Source organism: Hyalella azteca, unplaced genomic scaffold (genome assembly GCF_000764305.2).
Source record: "Hyalella azteca isolate HAZT.00-mixed unplaced genomic scaffold, Hazt_2.0.2 contig16598, whole genome shotgun sequence".
Lineage (NCBI taxonomy): Eukaryota > Metazoa > Arthropoda > Malacostraca > Amphipoda > Hyalellidae > Hyalella > Hyalella azteca.
Window position 1 is genome coordinate 4,612 of NW_025946414.1, and position 7,661 is coordinate 12,272.

General features: G+C 36.2%; 1 long non-coding RNA gene across 1 annotated transcript; it reads left to right on the plus strand.

Annotated features, from left to right (window-relative positions):
• The first annotated feature begins 872 nt into the window (after window positions 1-872).
• On the plus strand, window positions 873-5,309 carry LOC108675313. Its single transcript, XR_001931101.2, has 2 exons — window positions 873-1,025; window positions 5,237-5,309. It is a non-coding gene; the product is annotated as an uncharacterized LOC108675313 (long non-coding RNA).
• The last annotated feature ends 2,352 nt before the right edge of the window (window positions 5,310-7,661 follow it).

Sequence of the window (7,661 nt, forward strand, 5' to 3'; positions counted from 1 at the left end):
GAGGATAAATTGTAAATAATTGGCTTTATTAAGACCCGCCATCACAAGCGCTGAACTATTAACAAGAGGACATCACGTTATTGAGACCGGAACTGCTCTACATCAAATGATTCTTTTCATATTTCAATTAGAAATTTAAAGTACTTGCCGTTTTGACCTCTGGCAGTAGAAATCCACATTCAGACTTTGGACTTGAAGATTGAATATCAAAAGAGGATACGAATACTATGAGGTAAGATACGAGGACTCGATACTAGGCTACACATTCCGTGGAGATATTCTACCAACCCGGTTCTGAGTCGTGGCCGAGATGAATTTTGCCACTCGTTTGGCGAAATATCCTGAACGACCGGGCCAAGACTATATACGAATACGTTTAGTAAAATATAATAGAAAACTCGAGGCAGGACTATAAATTAGTGCAGTGGAATATTCTATGCATTCAGGCGAAGAAAACTATTTCGTGTATTGAAAATTCTGATGACTACGTTGCATGAAGACGCGTTTCTCCGGTTAAGTATGACTGGCACTTAGCTTAAATCTTAACATTTGCTCGGCAAAGTATCCGAAGCTTAAAGGGTCAATTTTATGGACGACAGGCCACATCAGGCCTACGCTTCAGCGCCGATATCACTATATTATGTTATGTTAAATCCGTTCATTATTGAAGAAATTGTGAATGTTTCGGTTGATTAAAAAATAAGTTTATTGGTTTAAATTCAAAACTAATCGATGTAAAAATCTGTACGTATTGATGATAATTACTCACATTCCAAAATTCCAGCAAATCCGTTCAGTATTGTAGGAGTTATGAATGGTTTACGCGTTTGAGTCCGCAGGCGAGTTCGCAGGCGGGTCCGGAGAAGTGTCGATTCAGTACTTAAAAGTCCTGCGGATTTTCAAGCCTCGTTACTTTCACATCGCGGTCTGGAAAGGCTGTGTTGATTGTTGTTAATGTCTAATGATATATTTAAAATCTTTTATTAATTGATAATTAACATGCCTATTGGTAAGATTCCTGAGAGGTGAGTTTGATTCCATTAATTAAGTAAGTGCCTCCAGTCTACGCAGTTCTATTCTTTCAAAAATCATTAGGTACAACGAAGTTGTAAAGTAATGAACTTATACGAGTACCTATAGCTATAACGTATAAGCTGTTAGCTGTATATTGCAGGTTCTAAAATAGTAGAAAGCTTTAATCATGTCATATAAGTTAGATATATTCCATGGTCTGGCCTAGAATATTATCTAGTAAATGTACCTTTCTTGGTTTTCAAGATGGGACTCAAGCAGCAAGCTTTCCCACAATTTATAGAGAACAGAACTGCAATGTTCCTGCCAATGAAACCTCTTATCTAATTGTTTATTAAAGTGGACAATTAGGCAGCTAGATTCTAAATGTTTTATTTTATGATTGAGCCATAATACCGTATACTTTGTGCTTGCAAAATTGTAAATTCAATGAAATCATATGATTTTAGGACTGCAATATGAATATTCTAGAATTTCTAGTACTAAATGTGAAATTTGTATCTTGGAGATTAGGAGAAAAATGAGAAACCTCTTCATTAGAAAACCCCTTGGCCTCAGGGGGGGACTTCTGACACAAGTCTGTGCTTGTCAGAACTCAGTAGTCCTATGACTATGAGATTGTGCGCTTGTATGGGGATTTCTCCTGAACCTGAGCACCCCCCTCTGAGCTTGCGGTGTCTGACTGCAGGTCTCGATTGTGGGGTTAAGTAGTTATGCAGGTAGGAACCGTAGGATTCCTTGCATTTCCCTTCTCTGTCTCTCTTGTGCGGGCAGCTCTATCTCTCTTGTTCAAGTGTCTTCATTTTTGTTGCTTTTCACCTGTCCCTCATCGTCACTTTGTCTCTTTGAGATACTAATGCTGCTTCTTTCAAGCCAGGCTTAGCCAGCTTCAGGAGCCTAGGACTTAGGAGGGCTGGACATCTGAGACCTCTTGCCCCTTGCCTGCAACTTCAAGTTGCAGGCACGCCACACGGGCCGGGCTGCAAGGATAGCTTACAGCAATAGAATAATTTACTGTATGTAAAATAGAATAATAATGCATGTGAATCCAAGATTGGAACTCTTTTCTCATTGCAGAAGTGTCATGGCCCCAAAGTTACAAATTTTCAATACACTTGAGATCTTGCAGCCACATCATGGCCTATTATTAAATTTTAGATGGGACATATTTCATTTGTTGGGAATCTTGCAGTTCCAAAATGTCAGGGAAGCTCTAGTTGTGGCTTGGATTTGTAGCAAAAAAAAATTTGCAGTATTAAAAAATTTTACTTACATAAAAATTGCATGCAGGTGTTGGCTTACAAATGTCAAATGTGATTGACAGAATTTGTGTAGCTCATTACATAAAAAAATGGTGGCCATTTCTGCATGACGGGGTAATAAGGGCACGGTGACTGGGCACTTCCCTGGATAAGGGACATCCCTAAAAATACATTTACAGTAAAACCTTTGTTAGCAAAGGCTCCAGTTAACAAAAAAAATCAATTAACCAGGAAGAAATTTGATTACATTTGCTTTGCTTAGCAAAAAAAAATGTCACTAAACAAAATACTGATGCATCATTGGTCATCACAATTCACAAACTGTGCATAGAATGTCATAGATAATTGTGCACCGGGCAACATAGTATGAAAAGTAATTAACCTAAAGTATGATTTTTCTCAAAAAAATATGATGGTTGTCACAAAAATGTTCCATTCTGATTCATGTATGTTTTTTACAACTTATTTTTTGTTATAGTGAATTCACTCGACTCAATTAAAATGGTGCAAAATTACAAGCTATCCTGTAAGCTTACAGATAGAGAAGAAAGGCTATATGGCTGCTGAAATGTATAAATATCACATTAATAATATAATAATGTATGGATATGGTAATATATCAATAAAGAAAAAATGAGTAAAATTCAAAGAAAATATCATTAATTCTACATCTACCTCATCTACAAAGGAAGAAGAGGACTTCAGAGTACCTACTGTTAGTAATGGATGGGTACACTCAGCATGCTTCAAATGTTTTAAAATTGAGTTTTGTTTCAAGTGTTCCCTTATTACCCTGTTCCCAGGGTTAGTTCAGGAAGCTTTTATTTTGCGTCTGGCACCTTACAAATAGCATATGGAATTTTTTCAGAGCTGCCATAAAGTAGCCCCTGCAAATACCTTAAAAAAGAGCCCAAACTCATTTATGAAATGTTTCATGGTAAGAAGTTATTTAGGAAAAATGTTCACAACCGTCCCTTATTACCCTGTTTGACGGTATATAGATACACTTATATGTATATATTAATAGTAGCCTTAATATATTGTCAAGTATTAGAATAAAAATGTGATTCTGTTCTCTATAAAATTTGTATTTCCTTTTAGGTATCACTCACCCAAGAAGATATTTTGGGTATTATTCCCAAATTTATTCATGTCCCTCTTAAAATGTAATCACCTGATCATTAAAATGTAATCATTTCATTCTGATTGAGAAGAACTAATTTTCATGGTTCACAATGAATGATATTCTAGCAGTAGTACCTACCGGTACTTGATAAATATGTAAAAATACATTTATTCTTATTTTGAAGAACCACCCTGGTTATAAATGCCTTCATGAAAGAGCAGGAATATTAAGAGCTACATACATACATAATATTACTGTTATTTAATATTTTTTACAATTTGACTCTTACAAAAAATTCATAATATAAATACTAATTTCTTAAGTGCTAATATTTTGAGCATAAATGAAAATTGTGAAATGAAAACAATATTACCATGAGAAGCATGTCTTATGTTAGTGAATTTATTTTTAATAATGGTCGAATAATATATTCCGTAAAATGGGGTAACTTAGACCGGTGGGGTAACTTAGACCACTTTTCGTTTTTTTAACAAAAACCCCCACAACTCAAAAACTATTTGACATAGAAGAACTCTTCTAGTTACATATGCAAATGACAAAGTTTAGGAAAGTGTCATAGTTTGCAAATGGGGGGCGCTGCCCCCAAATGGGGTAACTTAGACCACCTAATGTCAGCCCTGACGGGGTAACATAGACCGGCTTGGAAGTTAATATAAAATTACCATATATAACATATTTTATGTTTGACAGCCTATTTACGTTTTTTCTTTAGGTTTCAGACTCTACAGAGTCTTATATATGGTAATTTAACTTAATTTCCAGGCCGGTCTATGTTAACCCTGTCTGGGCTGCCAGTAGGTGGTCAGAGTTCTCCCGTTTGGGGGAACTTAGACCACCTGGGGGGCGGGACCCCCATTTGCAAACTATGACACTTTCCTCAAGTTTGTCATTTGCATATGTAACTAGAAGAGTTCTACTACAATGCACCAAAACCTGGAGTTATTTGGAGTTATTTTACCAAAAAATAAAATTGATTTTACCACCCGGTCTAAGTTACCCCAAGAGCTTGGGTAACAAAGACCATTACTTTTTTTAAAATTACATAAAGACTATAAGAGGCAGGAGCCAGCAATTTATGGTGAGTGAAGCTAGAGTATAGACCTGTATTTTGCATGTTTCAATTCAAGTTTAATTTAGCTAGTAAAAAAATGGCATCATTTATAAAAAAAGTGGTCTAAGTTACGGTTTATTATAACAGTACTTTGCCAAACAATTTAAATTGAACTTTGTGTGTCAATATTGTTTTTCTGTAAATATAACCATTGTTGGAATTAACTTAAAGTTCTGATCCAATTGAAGTTCAATAAATTTCCAAGAAGCATTTTAATGATTGGCATCTCAAATTAAATATAAAAATTGGTCTGTTGTATTTTTCTAGCAATTAATTTTGCATGGAGTTCATGTAAGAAAATTAAATGAATATTGCAATTTTCATCAGTACAAATATGATTCCTACACAAATCATAATTTTACTACAAGAAAATTATTTATTCAACATTTTGTGTAGACTTTGTCTAATACGTACCATAAAATGGGGTAACTTAGACCACGTTTTTAAAAATGATGCCATTTTTTTACTAGCTGGGCTTCTTCTTGGGCTTCATATTCAAGAGAATTTCTAATCAAAATTTAGAAATGAGCTTTTTAAGCTTCTTGAGCTTTATTTGGGGGGAATTGTCATGAAAGTGTAACTGTCTTGTATCCATTTAAATTGTTGAGTAAAACAGTGATGAATTTATATCTGAAGATATTTATGTATTAATGCACATAAATGAGAACCTAATGTTTACTGCAGGTGGCTGGACTACAGCAACATGGGGCGCCGGATCCCTGGCACACGCTTCATCTGCTTTAAAGTCCCTCTTGACCAAGTCAGTAACTTTTGTATTGATACTAATCTATATAATGTAATTCCTTGATAGGAATGGTGCAGTTAATGTTCAAAGTGAACTATATTGTTGATTTCATCATATAAATGTAGCACCAAGATATGATGAAAATCTGAAGTAATTTTAACTCAAAACTTGGGATATAAAACATATTTTACTGAAAATACTTTTAACATTGATGATTGAGAGGTCTAACCATCCTGAATAACACAGAGCTAAGTTCGATCCAAATATTATATAATCGCTGAGTTTGTATATATATTCATTAATGTCTCACAACGAGCTTTATAATGGTTATATATTTTTCTTTCAATGCTAAACACCATTAGGCAGTCTGATAACTGGGAGCAGTTTTAATGAAGAACTTCATCCCAACCATGTGACTAGAAATTTTTTACCCGACTTGGGCCTCGAGCTAATTAAAAAAATTGTGCATTTGCGACCAAGACGTCTATGTATAGACACTGGTAAGATAATTAATTTTGGGATATTCTACTGAAATTATTCTCTATCAGAAATATCTTTATGAATCGTTTTGATTTGACCCAGCTATGAAGCATTTCGTTTATGTGGTTCTCTAAGTAAGTTGGCTTTGTATGATATTTTATTATGCGTGTTTGTATTTGTATAAACACAGAATGTAATGTTTATTTATATTCTAATGGCTCCAGCATTATGCGGCTGAATGACGAATGTTAAAGGATTTTGCGAATAATATATAGGTAAGTTGCCGTGTGATGTCAATATCAGTACGATCGCCGTGTGACGACAACATCATTACGATCACCGTGTGACGTCAAAACTACGATCGCCGTGTGACGTCAATATCATTATGATCGACGTATGACGTCAATATCATTACGATCGACGTATGACGTCAATATCATTACGATCGCCGTGTAACGTCAATATCATTACGATCGCCGTGTGACGACAATATCATTACGATCACCGCGTGACGTCAAAACTACGATCGCCGTGTGACGTCAAAACTACAATCGCCGTGTGACGTCAATATCATTACGATCACCGTGTGACGGCAATATATATTGAAGGTCAAGTTAATAAAGCCAATAAACGACTTGGACTGATCAGACGCTCTTTCGAGTTCCTAGATGCAGGAACGATGAAGCAGTTGTTTGTTGCTGTCGTGCGCCCGAACCTAGAGCTGTCTCTTATACACATCTAGATGTGTATAAGAGACAGCAGAAATTTAGTAGAGAGTGTTCAAAGACGCGCAACAAGAATAGTTCCGGGCTTGAAAGGCAAGTCCTANCATTACGGTTGCCGTGTGACCTCGGCAGTCGTGTTCACCGTCAGGAGCAGGTGGAAAATGCCTATTGAAGTCCGTTTGTTTACTCTCGGTATTTGCTCTACTCCAGCTTTAGTTTGAAATTTTCAGCAGCGTTCGGGTTATTTTAAACTCGTTGTCGAGTCGCTTCTTTGAGGTTATCGTCCGGGATAGAACACGTCTTTTTTTACATTTTCTATCCATGCGAATGAATCGAAAGTATAATTTTGCCGGTATTTAGGCAAACATTTTTGAGCTTGAACAGTTTTTGTCTTAATAAATGTTGAGAAATCGTTACATTAATGTCTATAATTCGCGTTGAAATTATTGTTTAGTTTATATGTTAATAATAAAATCGAAACCTAGATATCATTCATCCGATCACATAATGTTCTGCTTCATCATACAATATTTGCGTGCACACGTCGTTCTACTTTATATGTAATATTGACTGTATTCCCTAAATTCTAACTTTTATCTTATCTCATTTACTATGTATATGTTCCAGCCACGCTATCGTAGACCACGTGCTCGTTGTTATGTGTGCTACCAGTTATTGCGTGCGGCGGTTGCCTCCTGAGCGCCAATGTTTATTCAAACTCGAGGTGAAGTGTGCGAGTAAATAATGATGTTAAGTCTGATCGATACTTACTAGTCATGCTGTAGGGGAGGGGACATGCTCCACTTTAGAGGCAGACTCACACAGAACAGCAGCTTACTATTCTTGCTAAATACGGCCGAGAAATACGCACGCATGCGAGAGCAATAAAACATGTAAACCATCGTTAAAAGTAGTAAAAAAATATTAGTGGTGAATTTATAACTATAGGTACCTTCTATAATGAAAATATTCAATGAAATTCCTGCGACTGCCACCAAAGCGTGTACGATGTTTACGTGGTTTTGTTGGTCACAGGCAGCCTAGCGACCATTAATATCAATGTTGGCGTAGGTGTGGCGTGTTGTTGGGAGGCAGGCGTGAGTTGTTACACTCCTGCTAGAGGGTTAAGTGTCAGGGAGCTGACGAGGGCTTGGCCTCG